This window comes from Leiobunum rupestre, chromosome 2 (genome assembly GCF_980474605.1).
Source record: "Leiobunum rupestre chromosome 2, qqLeiRupe1.1.hap1, whole genome shotgun sequence".
Lineage (NCBI taxonomy): Eukaryota > Metazoa > Arthropoda > Arachnida > Opiliones > Sclerosomatidae > Leiobunum > Leiobunum rupestre.
This window is the reverse complement of record NC_143385.1, coordinates 92,729,944-92,750,322: the sequence shown is the minus strand read 5'-3', so window position 1 is coordinate 92,750,322 and position 20,379 is coordinate 92,729,944.

Below are 20,379 nucleotides of genomic sequence, written 5' to 3'. Positions count from 1 at the left end.
GCGGGAAATCCAGGAACAGTCTTCGAGCAAGCTTGAGCTACCGACTCAGGAAGAAATAGAGTGTATAACATTGGGGGATGGAAGCTACACGTTCAGGGTTGGCAAAATCCTTGTTTTTTTTAAAAAGAACAAAAACAATGTTTTTTATTGTTTTAAACAAGATTCATTGTTTTAAACTGTTTTTAAAGCGAACAATAAAAAACACATAATAAACAATAAAAAACTATGTTTAAAACACGTTTTAAACTAATCATTATACTTATGAATCACGAGTAAACTCATTTAAAGTAATATTACGTATCATTAAACGTATTATCATAAGTGGCATAATTACCCTAAGTGTGTCAATAAGATGAATTTTTCCATGATACCTTGTTTAACGAAATTGACGTAAATGACGTCATTTTTCCAGTGACGAAATTTACGTAATGTGTTTGCGAAGCGGCGTCTGCGGCGCGAGCATTAAAAATACCATATAGAGTACTTGAACGGAATTCGCGAGTCCTACGGTTCTTTGGTCTGTTTAGAACAAGCTCAAATTGAAGATTTTCTGTGGGAAAGGCTCCTATTGGCACACTTAGGGTAATTATGCCACTTATGGTATTATAAATAAACTCACAGGGAGAAGAACCAATGAGTACACGCTTATTTAAACGAGCCAAGAATTTCGCTAAGCGTTGTTGACCAACCATTGACGGCCTTAGGGTTTTCGATGCCCCATGCAAATACTACCTAACCCGTAGTAGGGTTTTTAATATAGCTATCATCCTGGAATTTTTGGTCGCATAGAACTAAGAAAAGGGAAAATATCCACCCATTGTTTTTAGTTTTGGTTTATTGAAATGTGCACGTCTGCAGTCATAAATCATCACAAATAAACAATGTTACATAAAATAAGATTTTAGGTACCTCTATAATCTTAAAACTTCCATCACGTCATAAAATTTCTAAAAAATCGAGAAAGGGGACCGAAATCCCTTGATTTTTATCTTGGAGTGCCGCCTAGTCGGTTTTAGCCCGATCTGTCCAGACCGGCCGTGCTTCTTGTTACTTAAAACCCGGCACAATCCGACTAAACAGCAACCCTACTTTTATCTCGTGCATAGGTAGTGTCCCAAATAGATGTATATTGGCAGCTATATAAATTCTATTTAAACAAAAAGACAAAATTCAATGCGCTCGTAGGATTTTTGCACTGGTAGGAAATTTATGAAATCATATCGAGCCTTTTCAGTCGCTCTTTTCAGAGAATCTTTAAATCAAACTACCCGTTATAAATACAATTTACATTTCTTAGAGCCTTGGAATGGTTTTTTCTACCTTTTCCCTCATATTGAATAACGAAAATCTTACAAAAAACAATGAAAATTTACCTTATAAAAAACATGTTTAAAACAGATAGTTTAAAACGTTTAAAACAAATTGGTGTTTGTTTAAAATAATTGTTTTAAACGTGTTTTAAACACTTGTTTTAAACCTTTTGTTTAAAACTTGCCAACCCTGTACACGTTTACAAAGGGTTCTGCCAACGTGGCGTTCAAAATTCAAGGTCGACAGTTTGAGCAAGAATTTTTAATAGTCCCTTCCCTCCTATGCGATTTCATCTTGGCTCGATACTTCCTGAAAAAGGGATCGGCACTTTTAGATTTCGGTCTGGGGACTTGTACCCTAGGAAATCTAAAGATCCCATTTTCAAGGGCAGACCCGCAAGAGGGACCCTCTCCCCAAGTTATAGACGATATAAAAAAGGCAGTCAACCAGAGTTCTCTTCCATACCACCGACGTATGAAACTAAAAACACTTCTATATAGATTTCCCGAGGTCTTTTCGAGAAAAGAGGAAAAAACTAGTCTAGTTTACCACGAAATACACACGGAAGACGCGCCAGCAGTGACTAGCCGCCCCTATAGGGTTAGTGAGGAAAAAAGGCGTGAAATAGAACGGCAGGTGCAACAAATGTTGAAAGACCAAATGATCAAGCCTTCTATAAGTCCATGGGCGTCCCCAGTAATATTGGTATATCAAAAATGTGGGAAAATTCGTTTTTGTGTAGATTATAGAAAATTAAATAAACTAACACGAAAACACCCATATCCCCTTCCTCGAATAGAAGAAATGCTATGTAGAATGAAAAAGGCTAATTTTATAACCGCGCTTGATTTAAGGTCAGGCTATTGGCAGATCGAAATGCATCCCAATAGCGCATCCAAGACCGCTTTTGTTACGGAATCTGGCAAATACCAATTTATCGTAATGGCGTTCGGCCTACGTTCCAAAGATTAGTGGACGAATTATTCCGTGATGGAGCTTGTTTTGATGTATGTGTTTATTTGGATGACACACTCTTTGTGTCCGAGGATTGGGAACAGCATTTAAAAACTCTCGAGTATGTATTATCCCAATTACGAAATGCCGGCTTGACCCTAAAAATAGAGAAATGCGAATTCGCTAAGAAAGAAGCAAAAATTCTAGGACATATAGTCAATGAGACGGGGATACATATAGATAAATCCCGATTTGAGGCTATTGAAAAATTTCCTAAGCCTCGAAATGTAAAACAAGTTCAACGTTTTTTGGGACTCACTGGGTGGCATTCCCGTTTTATTCCGCGGTATTCGCAGATCGCAGTGCCACTGAATAAGCTAAAACGAAAAAATACTCCTTTCCGTTGGGGAATCGAGCAACAACAGGCGTTCGAAATGCTTAAGGAAGCGATATATCGCGCTCGGCCACTTTCGACTTAGAGGTCAGACTCTCCGTGTATATTGACCACGGATGCGTCGGACCTGGGAGTGGCCGCGATGCTTAGCCAAAAGCAGGACGGCGTTGAGGTTCCGTTAGCATACGCTAGCAGACTATTGAGTTCCACGGAAGAGCGATATACTACAATGGAAAAGGAGTGTTTAGCTATTCATTGGGGCGTCAAAAAGTGTCGATGTTTTTTGGAAAGCCTACCGTTTACTGTCGTGACTGATCATAAGTCACTTCAGTGGTTATACAACGTACAAAACCCAAATGCCCGCCTCGTGCGTTGGGCTATGTTTTTACAATCCTTCGAATTTCAAATCCAATATAAAAAGGGAGTAGAGAACGTAGTTGCCGATGCGCTATCGCGCGCTCCTCTGGGGTTAGCGGCCATGCAGCTTCGAAACGTCAACCCCGATAATCAAGGGGAGAATGTCATCTTACCTCCTCCGCCGCACGCTATGTACAATGTGTTCACAATAGCTGATATCCAGACCGCTCAAAATGAAGATGCGGAAACAGCAGACATAATCAGTAAATTGGCGGAGAACAGTGAAAAGACAAGTAGACGTTTTGAAGTGGTAAATGGAGTGTTATATCGCAAGCCTTGGGGGGTGCTGCCGAGAAAAGTGTATCTACCTCTACGGTTCCGGAAGGAGGCTCTCCGACTTTTACACGATCATCCAACATCAGCACATCGAGGGCGAGATAAGACTTTGGCGCAGGTACGCTATCGATACTTCTGGCCGAATCTCCGACATGACGTTCAGCAATACGTTCGAGGCTGTCTTGTCTGTCAGCAGTATAAAAGCAGAAACCGAAAAACCCCCGGAATGATGATGACCACGAGGACCTCGGGACCCTGGGACATGGTAGGGGTCGATATATTGGGACCCTTACCGATGACCGTCCGCCGTAACAGGTTCCTGATAGTCTTCATGGACTATTTTACCAAATTGGTGGAGTTGGTGCCGGTAAAAAGAATCACCGCTTCCGTCTGCTGTGACGCCTTCACGAAGTTGATACTACGCTGGGGATGTCCGCACAGTGTTTTTAGCGACCAGGGACGTCAGTTCGTCTCTACCTTGTGGGCTGGAACATGCGAAATGCTAAAGGTTAAGATGAAAACTACCAGTGGATATCATCCGCAGAGTAACATAGTCGAACGAGTAAACCGAGTCCTCGGAGAAATGATATCCATGTATGTCGGAAACGAGCATCGACGATGGGACCAATCATTAGAATTTCTCCAGTTCGCTATAAACTCTGCGCCGCATGACACCACGGGACATTCACCGTTCTATTTAAACATGGGGCGTGAACCCCGCTTGCCCTGGAACTCCTTCGACGAGGACGTCAGTATACCAAACTTCGCCGACGCTGATCGCTCAATTGGACAACTACATGATGACCTTGAGAGAACGAAGATCTTTATGCTTCGCGCGCAAGAGCATCAGAAAAAGTATTATGATCAACGCCGAGAAGAAATGGAAATCCCGGTAGGCACGCTAGTGTGGCTGGAAACTCATGACGTACCACGCCGCGAAGCTAAGTCAGAAATGGGAAGGGCCATACAGAGTCGTCCGACAAGTCACGCCACTAGTGTACGAACTGGAGGATGCCTTAACGAAGGTTAATCGCGGATTGAAACACATCAGTCAATTGAAATTGTACTGGACTAATTTCAATGTACTCATACCTGAGGAATCCGAAATTGCCATAGATGAACCTCGACCTTCGAGCTCATCGCAAAACACGAGAGAGCCAAGGTCTCCAGAAGATGATGTAGCAACTGAGGAAAGGGAAATCATTCCCGAACCTCCAGATGGGACCGAACCTGAGGAAACTTGCATTCTAACAGAACAAGAAGAAGACTACCACGAAAACCTCGTCAGGAGAGATCAACCCTCTTCAACTTCGGGCGGTTAATCTGACTCAGAGTCAGTGGCGTCTCTGCCCGAAGACCCTGAGACCACTACGGCCATAGTGGATAATCCGAAGGGCGTTGAGAAATGGTTAAAACCCCTGACTCTGGGTTGGATTCGTGAGCTGTGTCACCGAAAAACTGTCACAAAGGGAGGTCCCTCATTGGATATATACTATTATCCACCTTTACACCCCAATCGGCGTCTTCGCTCGACCGACGAAGTCGAGAAATACTTACGCATGAATAAAATATCAAACGTAACAAAATCCGACTTCTCATTTACTCGTGTGGCTGTATCCAACCCTCCTTGGGAACGGATACGCTTAGCCGGAACAAAAAAACCAACTATTTCTAATCCTATATGTTTCACTCTAGGAGTTGTCGGCCTCTCACGAGATCCTAATATATTGCCATAAATCTTCGAAAGAGCTGCACATGATCGTCCCAGCGTTACTCGACCTGACATACCCATGTGAAATAATCACAAACACCTTAGCGGCAGAGCTGGGCTATAGCCAATATACTTCGACAATCCAGGAAGATTTGGAGACCTTCTGCACAAGGGCGCCGAGGTTTCCAAGGAACCTCATCATGGGTAGAATCGCCGAACTTAAAATAGAAATATTACATAAAACACTGATCGTGGAGTATGTCTTGATCATAAGGGACCGCCGGTCTCTCTTCGTCTTTGGTCCTTGGGCCCTCCGAGCAGCGCAGCTGCAATATTGCCCGTGCACAGTATGCCTTGATGGATCAGGCGGCTTACGCCACTACGCTAAACTTGGGCTCCTCCTTTCCCATGTTTCCCATCCTTCCCAGTGGATCTCCTCTCATGGAGGAACCGCAGTGATCCACGCAAATGAACTCTCGGAGTACAATACAGAAGAGGAAGGCGAGATCCAAGAAGCTGGGATCGCCACACCGCCCGCATCGCCAGACACCCTAATGGTTTCTTTGGACGCCCAGCAAATGGAGGACCTCTGTAAATTAGCAGACGATATTTCCCGAAGCATGAAAGAGGAAGTAGCCGCAAGAAATCTGGGGGACATCTCCCCCCGACCAGCAATGGACGAACCTCCACGAAAGGTGAAGCGCACCGTGGCTGACCAGGTACGGCACTCCGTACAAAAACTACAGTCTACCAGCACCGACGAGGTGGACATGCCACTTCCCCCTCCACCGAGTGTACCAACGTCGGGCCCCAAATCAAGTCACCAGCACGTGTGTGGGGCGTGCAACTGTACTGACGTCAGCAACGGACAAACCCTACCAAGATATCGACCAACAACAACAACAACAACAACCATACCGACTCCTGTACCCAGACCCCAGTCATTCGAAGATACGATGACGTGTTATCGGTGCCGACAAAAAGGGCATCGAGTACGCCATTGCCCCAAAGCACCTAAGAAAAGACTTGCTCATTAAACTTGCCCCACAGCACAGGCTAATAAACGTTTCCGTCTGATCCCTTCGACGGTCGGCTTTACATTTTTTTTTTCTTCACGCCCAAGTGTTTTGAGGGCCCTCGTTTATTTTGGTTTTTCATCCGCGCAACGGTTCGGACGCCCTCCGCGAGAGGCCGCCACGATCCGTGCAAGGTTCATCAAGTTACGATGACCGCTTGGGGGGGCTAGTTTTAAAACCACTGGTGCCACGTGATTCAAGGCAGTGTGCGTGGTTCACCTTTCACCGATCGCGCTCCGTTATTTTCGTTCCTGTAAAGATTTTTCCACCACGATGAACTCCGCCTACGGTCGTCTGGAGATTGACGGGTTAGACTCTATCGTAAGTGGACATAACCATTTAAATTCTTTTTGTTCTAATTCTAATTCAATTCAATAAAGGTTAATATTTAAAACAGATCCTTTCTGTCGTTATTCCAATAAGTTAAGCCTAACCAGGAACAGAGTCCGATTAATAATAGATATGTAACCGTTGGTCTCGAACTACTCGTGAGATTACTAAAATAAGAGTAGAGACCGGTTACAACGGTTTGACGTAAATTGTAAAAGTAAGTAAACTGTAAATTGTAATTCACAAAGGTTTTACCGTTAGGAAGTGGAGCAATTTTTAAAATCGAATTTTCGATTGTTGTTATTGTTTTTTTGCCTATTTGCTAAATTTGTGATGGTCATTGCGATGGGTAATAACATGAATATTATAATACCACTATGGGAAAATATTTAAGTGCATCCTTTCTTCACGGTTATGCCAAAAAATTCCTAAATAGCGCTACTTGGTAGCGGCACCTTGAACTTATAATCTAAAGCAACTTCCGGGAATTTGACGTTCAATTTCGAATAACAATAATGCGTATTTAGCCACCTTAACTTAACTGGAATAATAATTGAATTATTGTTTATTTTTTAATCTAATAGCTATTGTAATTAAAAAACAACTACTCATAGTTACGAGGGGAAGGGGGCGTTCAAAAAGTGTATTTTTTTGCGTTACGTAATTTGTGAACAGCCCCAAAGTGGGAAAAACAAAACCCAAGTATTTCAATTAGCTAGCATAAAACTGAGGTAATCCTGACTCTCTATGAATGCAAAAGGAAAAGCAACATTTTTACAGATAAATGTTACCATTAACTATTGTGATGCGTAATATTAAGACTGCGGTGCATAATTGTGCGTAATTTGTGCGTTTCATTGGTTAACACGTTAATGTGAAAAGTACGAAGTAGGGTGGCTAGGGTAAAGTTACCCCTTTAACGTTGTTAATTCCTTCCGAACCCCATGGGTGGATAAGGGGGGTATTGGTGGTGCGTAAACTAAAAAGTGAAAATCGTACAATCATAAGTTGTATTTAATGTAATACATTAGATTTAAACGTTTTTCTCATCGTCAACGTATTCACAGATAAGCCATACTCCGTAACACCTCGAATCCGCTTAATTTGTTGACACTTCAATCCGTTTAAGAAAATTAACTATGTGGAAGGGTAAGTAAAATGGGAGACTCTCCAATTCGTAGCCAATGTTCACGGTGGATTACATTTTTAAAACCCAAATCCGTTCAGTGACACTCTCGGTTTCATTCAACCAAATCCAAACCGCCAAATTGTAATCCGTAACTGACCAATCTGCCCAATTATTCGGATATATTCATCCGTTATGCTACGGATTATATTTTTTACAGGTTGGATTATTTTAAATTGCGGATTGGACAATTCGGATTGGATCGGAATAAACTGAACCACGAACGGATTGAATACGAAGTGTACAGACTATGGACGGATTGGATCCTAAGTGAACGGACCACGGACGGATCGGAATTGGAGAGCCCGAATACGTTCAGTATCGGATTCATCCAATCCAAATCTAATAGGTACATTTTTAAAAGAAGAAAATCCGTAATCGATCACTCCGTCCAATTATTCGGATACATTCATCCGTAATCCTACGGATTGGATTTTTCAACGATTGGATTATTTTCATTGTCGGATCGGACAGTTCGGATTGAAATACTTACGGATGCAACTTATAAGGATCGTATCCGACATAAGCAGTTCACGGACGTATTGAATTCGAACCGAGTGATCATGGACGGATTGGACTTTTGAAAACCACGATGCGTTCAGGCTATATAAAAGAGCAGCACCAGTTTCGTATGTTGGATAATTTTTTCACAGTACCAAAACCATTTCAATAAGATCACGTACATAATCTAGCAGTAAAAATATTAGAAATGTATAGCGAGCTTATCCTGTAGTAACACCAAATAAACTTATACCATAAGTTGCATCTGATTTCACTGAATTTATAAAAGATCCACCTTTTTTACTTTAGGGTAACGTACTTTATATTGTAGTTCACCATTAACAGCAGTTTTTTGCATTCTGCCACCGTTTTCATTATTGTGCATTGCGGCTATGGCTAATCTGAACATTTGAAACAATAGTATTAGATTAATTTAAGAAAAATGATTTTCATAACTTTACCCTGACAGCATTCCTTCATAGAAGAAGTGTAATTGTTTCGGTACAATTTTTAATAACTGGAAAAAGTATCCTCCAAGCTACTTGTTTGACCTTCGCTTGACACCATTTTCATGTCGTTGCACAATCTAGTATTATGTACGATCTTAAAAATTAGAAATGATAAATACTTAACTTCGTTACACTACATTTATAATTAACAAGGGTTGTATGAGCTTTGGTAGTTTTGTCAGATAAAGCTTATTTTTTACTTAAAATTTTACAAATGAAACAGGAGCTAAAATAAGGATTTTATAGAATGTCCCCAAAAAAACTAACTGCGAGCTGGAAAAGCTAGCATTCCGCAAGGCACAAAAACATAAGCCTACTTTCATGGATCCATTTTTTGCGGCTTATGGACACATCTCTTGTAATGCTCTAGATCATGTTCGTGCTTATTTGTTATGTGGTTAAGTAAGCTCAACCACAAGAGGTTTTCCCTTACTGCTACATGCAGACCAGTGAAGGTGATTTTTAATGCTCTGACACCACATTTCAATTATTGCACAATCTGTGACTTTACCTAAACTCGTAAGCTTTTTTCCTACACCTATAAGGTATGTTAATATATTTTAATTTATGAAACGATTTAAATGTATATTGAAATTAACTTTAAGCTATGTGCCAGGCATCAAACTGGTGCTCTAACTCTGGAAAATTTCATCTCATATACTTGCGTACCTTAACATGTCTGTCAGACACGTAGGATCCCTTAATAACATTATTTTCAGTCAATGTTTTAAAGCACCTTTAAGGGTCTTCGAGTTCCATTGCGTTAAAACATTTTACTTCATTACACTTCAATTATAATTACAATTATAATACAGAATGGCCCAAAAAAAAATAACAGCGGAGCTAGCGTGCCGCTATATACATGTGATGCCAATTCGATAACACGGAGGGGATGAAGATTTGGTTTAACTGAATTTCTAAAGGTCTTAACGAGTGCGATCGTATATCGTTGTAACGCCTATTGAAATCGAAACGGATTTATTTACAAACAATAACTTTAATAAACAGAAGGGCAATTCTTACTAAATTTCGCCGCGACTGGTAACGTAAACGTTCTATTTATTCTCCAAACTTGCGGGAAGGAAAATTGGGCGCGTATGACCCATTCGCAGTTAGAAAAAGATCTGTTTTATTCTTTACTAAACAAAAAAAAGTAGTGCCCGAGAACGACCATTACAAAAAATGTGAAAATAGAGGGGGGGGGGCTGAGTAGGTTTCCAAGAACGGAGTGACCAGCGACAGCGGGCTAAAGTTCATAAGACGGTGGGAAAAAGGGGGGGGGTTTACATTCAACCAGCTAGGGTGTGAGGAAATTCCTACAATGATAAAGTAAAACGACCTTGGAGAATATTGCCAATAAAAAGAACGTAAAAATTATACAAGATGTTGGAAATATTGCCGTACACAACAAAACGAATTGAAGTGAATGTTTAAACAAAATTAATTTGTTACATTAATATTTAATTGAAATATGTAAGGGGAACTGTTGTGATTTAACAATACAAACTAAATCACCAAAATATTATTTCGGGAAACATACTTTGTAGCAGACGAATATTTTAAACGACACTATTAGAGAAAAAAGAAAATAAACTAATAACTTAGTTCAACCAAAATGGCTGTGTTTATCGATATGCACCGGAAAAAACTGTCCACCGCGACTTCTCCCATGAGGTATTTTACTTTTACCATACTTTTTTGCGATAAATTCACAATAAATATCACAGCCAAAATCCGATTTTAGAACTGCCCACTATTGTAGGCGCAGAATTAAAAAAAATCATACCTGTACAGAGCCGTACCTAGCCCAAATGGCACCCTGGGCAAAAAACACAAAACAAAATGGCGCCCCCAGAACCTTAGGTAGAAATTTTTTAATTTTCAATATCCAATTTAAATGAAAATCTTTGATTTTGCGCCCCTAAAACTTTGGCGCCCTGGGCCACAGCCCCGCTCGCCCTACTCAAGAGGAGTTCTGTACCTGAACAAGACTAAATGTGATTATTTTTTTTGTTTCAAGATCCATTATGGTGTAAGAATCATACTTCTCATTATGCCCAGGACTAAACATAAGATAATTAATTTTTAATCGTGGAATACTACACCAGAAATACATGAACCGAAATTATCAGCGACTGCTTTTTTATTCTGAGGCGTTTTCCCACAGCGCTAGGGGAGGGTGACAAGGAAGCATTCAAATATTTCAACCCACCCGCGGCCAAGGTATATTTTTGAGTGCATGCCGGGTAGAGTATTATGCCATCTAGTGAGTGAAAAATGAAATAGTTCCAGTTGAACGAAGGTCAAATTATCGAACGTATTATAGTCTGCGAACCTAGGCTTACTAGTTGATAGATTGTGAAGTTGTAGTATCATTTAGTATGCAGTCGGAAAGTAGTTTAACTTTTTAAATAATGGAAGAAAACTTAAGAATACGTGATAAATTGATAGGATATTTAAAAAACCTTAACCGCCCGTTTGTTGCGTCAAGAAAGCAGGTTTTTTTGAACTAAATTGATATCTGATATAATGGTAGCTGTAATTCTTTACACTGACTGAAAAGGGTACTTTTTAAGTATTTTTTTAGTCCGTGTTTTTTAAAGTTTCTCACGGCGGCCACCAGGGTGAGTATTCAAATCTGTACCACGGACCCGTAGAGGATTGCATTCCGCGGAGGGGGGGACTACAACCGAGTAAAGAGAGGGGGAGACGGGGAAAACGCCTTTAGTATAAGCGGAATAGGTCGCTGATAATTTCGGTTCATGTATTTCTGACTACACTTTATACTAAGATTTATTTCACCAGTAACATCTGGCATCTCCTCCAAATATTTATCGAAGCCCTCTCATTTCATAATCAGTTAATAAGGCCTTTTCTTCAGTTCTCCAACGCGTCATAATGCTTGGATACAAGTAATACTTATGCATTTTTAAAAATGTTCTTGGTGATATGAATGGAATTTGTACGAACTCGAACATTCTTATAACAGTTGTTGAACAAGATCCTGAAAACAGTATAGCCGCAGCTGAAATAAGGCAATAGCTAAATGAGTCAGATTGTGGTTTCCAAAAGAGTGGCACGCCTCAAAACGACGAATAGGGTGAAACGGTTCGGCACATTAGCCAGCAAGGTCACCACATCTTACGTAATTTTAATCGCCGTTAATAATTTAATTAATTAACTTAATTAAACACCAGATTAACAAATTTCTGACTTTTATAAAGTTACACTACTCTCCCAACGGAATTCAAAAAAAGTTATTTTAGCTTGCCCAACCTGTCATTATTTCAAGTCCTATTTTGTCAGTGAAAAAGAGGGCTATTTGTTTCGCGCCAACACTAATAGTACGTATTCGGTGACGTTCTACAATTTTCACATTGACAATTTTATTATAGCACCTCGCGGTTAAAATTTAAATTTTCCAAAAACGTGAAAATCTTTTTCGGTTTAGATGCAATTTTGGTAGAAAGTGTCCCCTGGTACGTATAATGTATAAAAAAAAACACTGTATATTACCCAGGAACAGATTGTGGTTCGTAAAGAGGATCATCGGGATTTGTAAATATTTTGTCGCTATTCTCATCATAGTTTAAAAATTATCCCATATTGTGTACTATCCTAGATGGTTTTTCATCAAAACGTTGGAATATAAATTACACTGCGAAGCAGTCTCAAGCGCACTAAGTAAAAATAAAAAAAATAATAATCAGCTAGGCTAATACCCAAGGCACTACCTTAGGCCTAAGTCATCGAGCGACTTTTAAAGCCTTTTAGTTCAGGTGGCCGGGCTACAATGCGTAGGAGGGTGGTGGCAAGCCCTGCATGCCACGCGTTCGAGCCAGCAGCTCCCTACACTAACTATTACCGTTAACCCCAACAAGTTTTTGTGGAAGGGGAAACCGAGGATATCGGGGGAAAAACCCCTTTAGAGCGCTGTTCATTCTGAACACCTAAAAGGAATTCCAACACTTAAAAAATCCTACAGGTTATGGAAATTTTTAAATTATATCACCTTTATCAGGGGTTTTAAATATAAGAGCTACGGTTTGAGAATTAACTTTATACTGATTTATAATTATTAATTTATAAAGTAACCAGTGATTTATTAATTGGTTTATCAGTTTGAATGGCAATTTCAACTGATCTGCAATAAATTGTTTGTTCTGCGCACTCGGTAGCATTTTCAATTAACGTATCATCCATTAAATCATTATCCTTTGAAGTTGACTGTTCAGCAATAAAATTTCGAACAATCTAAAAATAATGGGATAAGGTCAGACATGTGTCAGATTTTATAACCCGGTGTACTGGTAAGATTGAAACCACACCACCGGAGGTCGATCATCAGAATGCCCTACGACAGCGTCCACAAGCCCGGACAGGTGACATAAGGTCAGACATACACTAAAAGATGTGTATACCCCCGTACCGTTAAATAAATCTTGACTGCCTCACATATAGCAAACAAACGCCCTCATCATGGCCCAACAAAAGGCGACACCATGGGCTGCCCGAAATCCACCCTCGCACTGCTGAGGACTAGAGTGACTTCCTCTTCCACTGCAAACTACCCTCCTCAGTAGGTTACAGAAAGACGAGTATGGAACACCAATGAGCTTCCAGTGACCCAGCGCCCCGATCTCATGACCTTGAGAGCCGGGTATGGAGCCCCCCACAGGCTCCAGTGACCCCATCACACCACTAGATAGGGACGGTGGGAAAATGATAAAGTCAGACATACACCAAAGGATTTGTATACCCCCGTACCGTTAAATAAAAACATAACGGGGGATAAAGTCAGACATAAAGTTATGTATTTGTACCCCGCCGTTCCGCTAGGCACTACGGCGGCCCACAACACTCAACCAGGTCCGGGATAAAGTCAGACAGCAAAAATTTGTCAAACATTAATTGAAATTAGGTGTTTGTAATCTCAAATCGCTTCGCCTTTTCAAAAATGGTGATATAGGTTTAGCCACTGTACTTACAGGTTTATTATCATAATAATAAAAAATTGACGGTACTGCGTTTTCTTTTAATTTCGAATTTATTTTTCCTGTGTAGCCGATTGTTTCTAAAAAAATAGGATCTCCACCTAACTCAAAACATTCGCGCTCGAAATGCAAACGAAAGATCCGTGTAGCCTGTGTAGGAGTGAAATTTTTACGTTTAATTTTTGAGGTCCATAACTTTAATAAAGATTGATTTTGAAAAGGAAAACGAAAGAAACTATTTCCCTGAGTAGCACTCGACGTTTTACAATTTAAGGCACAACAATACACCATCGTCGTGATAAAATTATCTAAATATTTACTGAAGTAAAAATCCACTTCCGAGCGTAAGCAAAGCTTACATTCAGAGAGTTTCTGGTGCACGATTAGCAACGGCTACGTCACCAAAGAAATTTTACTCCAGCATACGCGCTGCGCCGCTTCGAGAAAAACATTTTGTCACAGAGTCAAGCAGTGAAGCGATCAGATAGATAGGACACGGTGCAGGGGTACTTTAAGCATAGGGCTGATTTACCTTTAAAAATTTTTTATATTTTTTTAAAGGTTCCGAAATCAGAATGAACAATAAATCTTTTCTTCTATTTCAATTTAAAGAAAAATAATTATTCAATACGTGATAGAATCAAACAACCTATAACTAGCCAACCTATAGTTATAGTAGTAAATCAGAAATCTATCAATATCTTTCACACACATATTGTGAATACTTTATCCCTGTTATTCAAGATCCAAGGCAGTGTAACAGACCCAATAAAAGATCATAATCGAGCATGGATGAAGATAATAATTGCAAAACAAAAAGTATAAATAGTCTATACTTGGACACTTCTCTTTGTTTATAAACTGCCAAAAGTTCGATATATTAGGTAACGTCAAAACATTCTTTAAAAATAACAATGCAAAGGGCAGGAAATAATATATTTCCTGCAAATATTGGGGCTAGTGACATGTTTTGTTGATTACATATGATGGATAGATCTACCATCTACTTAAACAATACACTAATAAAATACAGTTTTATACAAGTTTTGTTATAATTTTCTACGGAATTAAATGTCGAAATGGATATTTTTTTTTAAAGATACGGCAGCATAACATGGATAGTCAAAGAAAATATAAATTGTCTATTTTCAAGCTTTTTGTGTCCTGCCACTTATTTATAGGTCTACCGTTTGAGGAGTCAATCAATTGGTTTGCCTTAGTAGTTGCGAGAACAGCCCATCTTTTCATAACGCTGTTCTTTTACTCCGGATCTATAATATTTGTTTTTTTGAAGTGCAGATACCTTTATCTGGTTCAAACTAGCCAAAAAGAAAACAAAATAACCATTCTTTACTTGGTCACCGGAGTCTCGTACACATTCGCGTTTTTAGCCTATCCCATTTTCGTTGTCTTATGGATTTGGAAGTTCAGAAAAGAAATCGTCGAAATCTTCGATGACATATCTCGAATTCCCCGAGAGTACAAATTGGAAAATTTTTCTGGCACGAGAAAAATTGGCTTAAAAACCACGCTGTTTGTTTTCTTTCTTTGCACTTACTTGTCGGTTTCTTCACTTGTTATGGATACCTTTTACATGGAGAATTTGAATAACAGTACATTATTTAGTGCTTTTCAAATTTCGTCGACGCTGTATATGAACGCATTTTCAGAATCAGTTCGAATCGCCCCAGTTACTTTGTTCTTGTTCTTTGCCCAGACGCATCGAGAAGTAGTCAGCTACTTCAATAAAAGTCTCAGATTGCTTTTCAACAATGGTCACATCAGGCACGTAGCATACGCACGGAGATTGAGCAATTACAGAATTGCCCTCGGAAATCTACAGAGAAGCGTTCAGAAAACAAACGAGAAATTTGGAAAACTGGTTTTCATTGATCTGAGTCTCAATGTCATATTAATTTCGAGTGGCATTTTTACCCTGACTAAACAGAATCCGATGTCCAACTCAAACAACGTTATTGATCTGGTGTTTTTAGGGCAATCTTTTAACCTCCTTTTACGACCATTTCTTTGCGTTTTATGTTATTGCATTTTCGCCGAAGGATATTATGATGAGGTTAGTCTGAGTGTTGACCAATATTCGGTGCTAAATTTGGACATTGCCATTTCACTTCTAAAGTGACCGGCAAACCAGTTCAAAATAATAAATTTTAGAAAACAAGGAACATTCTTTTAGCTTGCGCTTAAGCATCATTCTTAATTCTTTAAATAACTAAATGGATTCTTACCCGTTGAAAATTTTATGACAGCATAGCACAAAACATACAGTAGTTAAACATGAATAGAGAGGTTAAACAATCAACACATGAGCGCAAACATAATTTAAAGTTGAAAGTGGTCTTGCAAACGCTAAAATATCTTAGGATACGGCCTACCTGTAATTTTTCAAAGTTGCTTTAGAGCGTTTTGCTTGCCTTTACCCTATTAAACACTCTCAAACCAAAGGTGGTCAAAAACTCCTAGATTTTTTTAATAATCTTCAAAGCATTTTAAAAATTATGATTTCGGAAGTCTCCAATTCTATTTCATTAATTTGTATTTAAATTAATTTCAACTCTTTAAGGTGAGAAAATGTTTTCAACAAGTTGGATTCGGCAAGCAAGATATACCATGCCATGCAGATATTCAACATCAGGTATTTTCGTTTTTCACTATCTACAAATAGTAGTTTTCGGATATTCAATGTCATTTCCTGTTGCAGTTAAATCTTCTTTTGGCCATGGAGAATTCGGACTCATTCCTTTTTTCCGCAGACGATTTTTTTCAAATAAGGAAATCGCTCTTACCAAAAGTATTTTTTTTTATCTTAATGTACTTTTTTCATTATTGGTAAGCTTAAATAAACCCACCAACCCGTGGGTCGGTATAATAAATGTAGGGTTGGTATTAACGGTTTTAAATTCAATGTCTACTATGGGTTAGGTGGGTACCTCGGTTATCCGTCAAAACCAGATATGGTTTTTACACGTTGTTCTGTATATTTAAAGTTAATTTTACTGAGGACGATAGAAGTGTGCGGTCAATAAATAAGCTTCAACTATACATATTTTTATATAAACTTTACACAAACTTAGATGTATTTTAAGCCAATAATATAAATATTCTTTGTAAAAGGTGAATGGGCCTTTACATTTTTAATCATAAATCTATAAAGTGTGTTTTATTTCATAATCACCGGCATTCTGGAAATGTGAAATTTTCAGGATGCTTACACTAAGGAGGGATTTTTGCAACTTGGAAATTTCAGGAAAATTGTGGAATTTTTGACATGACATTTTTTTAACGCTAGTGGGTAGACGAAAACGTTTAATGAAAAAGTGGTAAAGCGTACCTACAAACCCAATTAAAAAGTGGTATAGCGTACCCACAAACCTAAAATGAAGTTGGTTCGGTCGAAAAAGGCCATCTTTCCATGGAGATACTATGTCATGGCAAGAAACCAGTTCGTAGTAGGGGGCAGTTGCTTCCTTTAACTTAGTTTTAAGCGTGGCAAAACGAAATGAAATAAAGGTTGATCTTACTTTTTTCTACATAAAGGTAGGTTAGTATTTTTAGAAACGTCTAATTATGTTTACTGAGTTTAAAAAAAGCATTTTTGACACTTCTGTGTCGTAAAAAAGTTTTTTTCTATTTAGTTTTTAAACTGTCACTTGGTTAATATAAAAATAAGTATCCCAATTTACTCTAGATAAAAGTATGCCTCGTTATTCTCGTAAACAGCGCACCTTGAAGTTGCAGTGAAACTTCGGTAAAGGTAATCGAAGTCAGTTATTTCGAAGGTTCTATCCCAACAATGATCGACCAGGTCACCACAGTTTTTTCATAACTGCCCATGACTTTGAAAATGACGGCAACGTTAGACCTAGATTCCGTGGACATGGATATCACAACACGAATATGGAAGACACAGCATCGCTTACTTGGTCGCCTTCCGTCAAGACAGTGTAAGAAGAAACTGCTCATGCTTCGATTTGAATTTTTCAACATATCTTACCTGGAGTGTCACAATTTGAATCTGTTTAATGCCATCCTTCAGCAAGTACTTTACGATGGTGATAGACAACTCAGATTGGATTTTGGTATTTGGTTCAGTACCTTGACCAATGATCATTAAGATTTCTTTCATTTGCTCCTCGTTTCTGATAAGTAATCTTTCACAACAGACAAAATCTACAAAGAAGCGATGGAAATCCGCACTGGGGATTCCTCACCATAACCAGGTCCACTAACGCCACAACATCTGGGCTGGTTAACTAGGAGATTGCGTTATTGAACATTTTTTCTACGGAATCTACTTAACGGGCAGAGCTTTAAAGCATTCCTTCAGAATACGTTGAAAGACTAACCTTTGAACGATATCCCACACACCTGGTTCCATTATGACGAAGAGCCATCTCACCAGCAATGAGTAGTTTGGTTTAAAAATGGTGAATGTTAACAGACATGCATAGGTTAATTTTGTAATTCGCCTGGAAAGGTATGGCTACCTACCATTTTCTCCAACTGTATTACCTCTCCGAGGGGACTATGTCCGCTAGGAGGGGTTATACAATCATCGTGTATGTCTGTCTGTGTGTGTGTGTCTGTCTGTCTGTGGGCTGCGAACGCGTTACCGGAGCAAAGTCGAAAAACCGTTTATGCAGTTTAAAGGTTGGCAAAATCACTGTCTGACGGTGAGCGTTAACGGAGTAATTTGCGGTTGTTGCGGTTTGGTTTACGGGGTTCGTCTTAGTATAAATTTGCGATCGCATCAGGCGGGATTTGAACGCGAGACCTCCTGTTTAACAGGAGGACGTTCTACCACAACACCACCGACACTTATTACGCTTGATCGGAAATTAGACCTTCAGCTTTATCGGAAGCGTTTATTACAAATTAACAGAGTATTAAATTTCGGTTGTTATTAAATAGAACGAAATTTCGTGTTCCATTTAAATTATTGCATCGAAGTAATTCTACTGTAGCGTATTCTCTGTTGATTCGAACCCGAGCCCTTCTGCACGACAGGCGAATGTTCTACCACAGAACCACCAATAGATTTTACGCTTCTCTGAAAATTATAAACTCCGCTTAGCGGAAGAGTATATTAATGGTTTTTAAAGTCTACATTTTTTACGTATGCAATTTTAAAGGTCAAATCTTGTTTTAGCGCAGTCAGCCGAGATAAGAGGGTTAAAGGGTAGACCCTGTGGGTGGTCCACTTTGTTAGTTTTTTGTTATTTATTTACGGGTTTTCTTATCGACCTATATATAGTTGTGTTAATGCAAAGGCGATAATTTAACGTTTATTGCTTTGAGAGATGTTGGTTAGTCTAGTGGCTCTCTGTGCTTTGGTGATGGTAAGGTTTTTGCTTCTTGTAAATACATTTGGTGTGGATATTTGGATATCTACGATTTCTAACGCAGTCAATGATTTTCTGGGTGTGCGAGTCATTATATGTTATTGGAAATTTATGGTATTGATCTTTTTCACGCGGTATGTGTCACAACGTCAACTGTAAGTCTACGAGTGTTGAAATAAAATGAGCGTTAAAGATGCGGCAAGTATTTCGTAAGCGACAAAAATACAAATACCATCTGTAGATATTTATTTCATTAAAATTTGCTTCGTATTATATTTAACTGATAAACTTGTACTGTAAAAAGGGTTATATTCAATTGTGCATTGTTTTAGTACGGCTAACTCACTGTTGTAACTACTTAATTTATAATATTTTGAATAAATTAAAATCGGTGGTTTCGTCTCATTTATTTTAATTATAATTAAAATTTTATACCGGGCGGGATGGAACCGGGATTACGTTTTTAGTAAATAACTCTGAATTGCGGAGATATATCTTTAAGGATTATCTCAATAAATTAATACCACTAGTGACATTTCTTCCGAGGAGAGGTATATTTTGGCAATCTTGCCAACTTGTTTTTAATTTGTGAGTACACTTTAATTTTTTTTAAAGTTTTTTTGGCGATTATAAAATATTTTTTCTTAAACAGTGTAAAATTCCAAGATCTCTCCCAAGTGTATACATCCTAAAAATTTCACATGTCCAGAATATATAGCTTTTGAGAAAAATGCAAGGGGTTTGATTGAATTCAAACACTCTGTATAAAAAACCAACCTATGGGTTCCCTAAGGTGGCTAAGTAGTTTAGATAGGGTTTTTTATTAATGGGTTGAATGATAATTTTCTAATGGGGTTTTCGCCTTGCGGGTGGGCATTGGTAACGTCTTGGTACGCTGGTTCCCACTATTTTAAATGTTTCCTAAATATATATTTATGAATAGTTACATCTAATTAATTACCGAACATAAATTGTAGCTATTCGTTCGCTTTTAACTTTAATTTTATATTTATTTAGATTGCCGGTGTTATTATTACGTATACAATCATTTTGATCCAGACTGGTTGAGAACGACAATTACGTTTTACCATCGATTTTATTCTCTACTCTCATTTCTGAATTTATATTAATTTTTGACAAAAACATTTGATATTAAGATGACGTTTATGTTATGGAAATTGTAACCCGGCCATCTGATTCGATTACTTACGCCTAAAGTGCCTAGCTTATTATTTTTATTATTAAAATTGTTTGGTTTTTTTTAATTTAATATCTAAGTTATTTGTTATATCTTGGCATTAGATTTCTTTCAATAAACTATACTTCATAGTTTTGAAAAACGTTTACACGTTCTAAAATA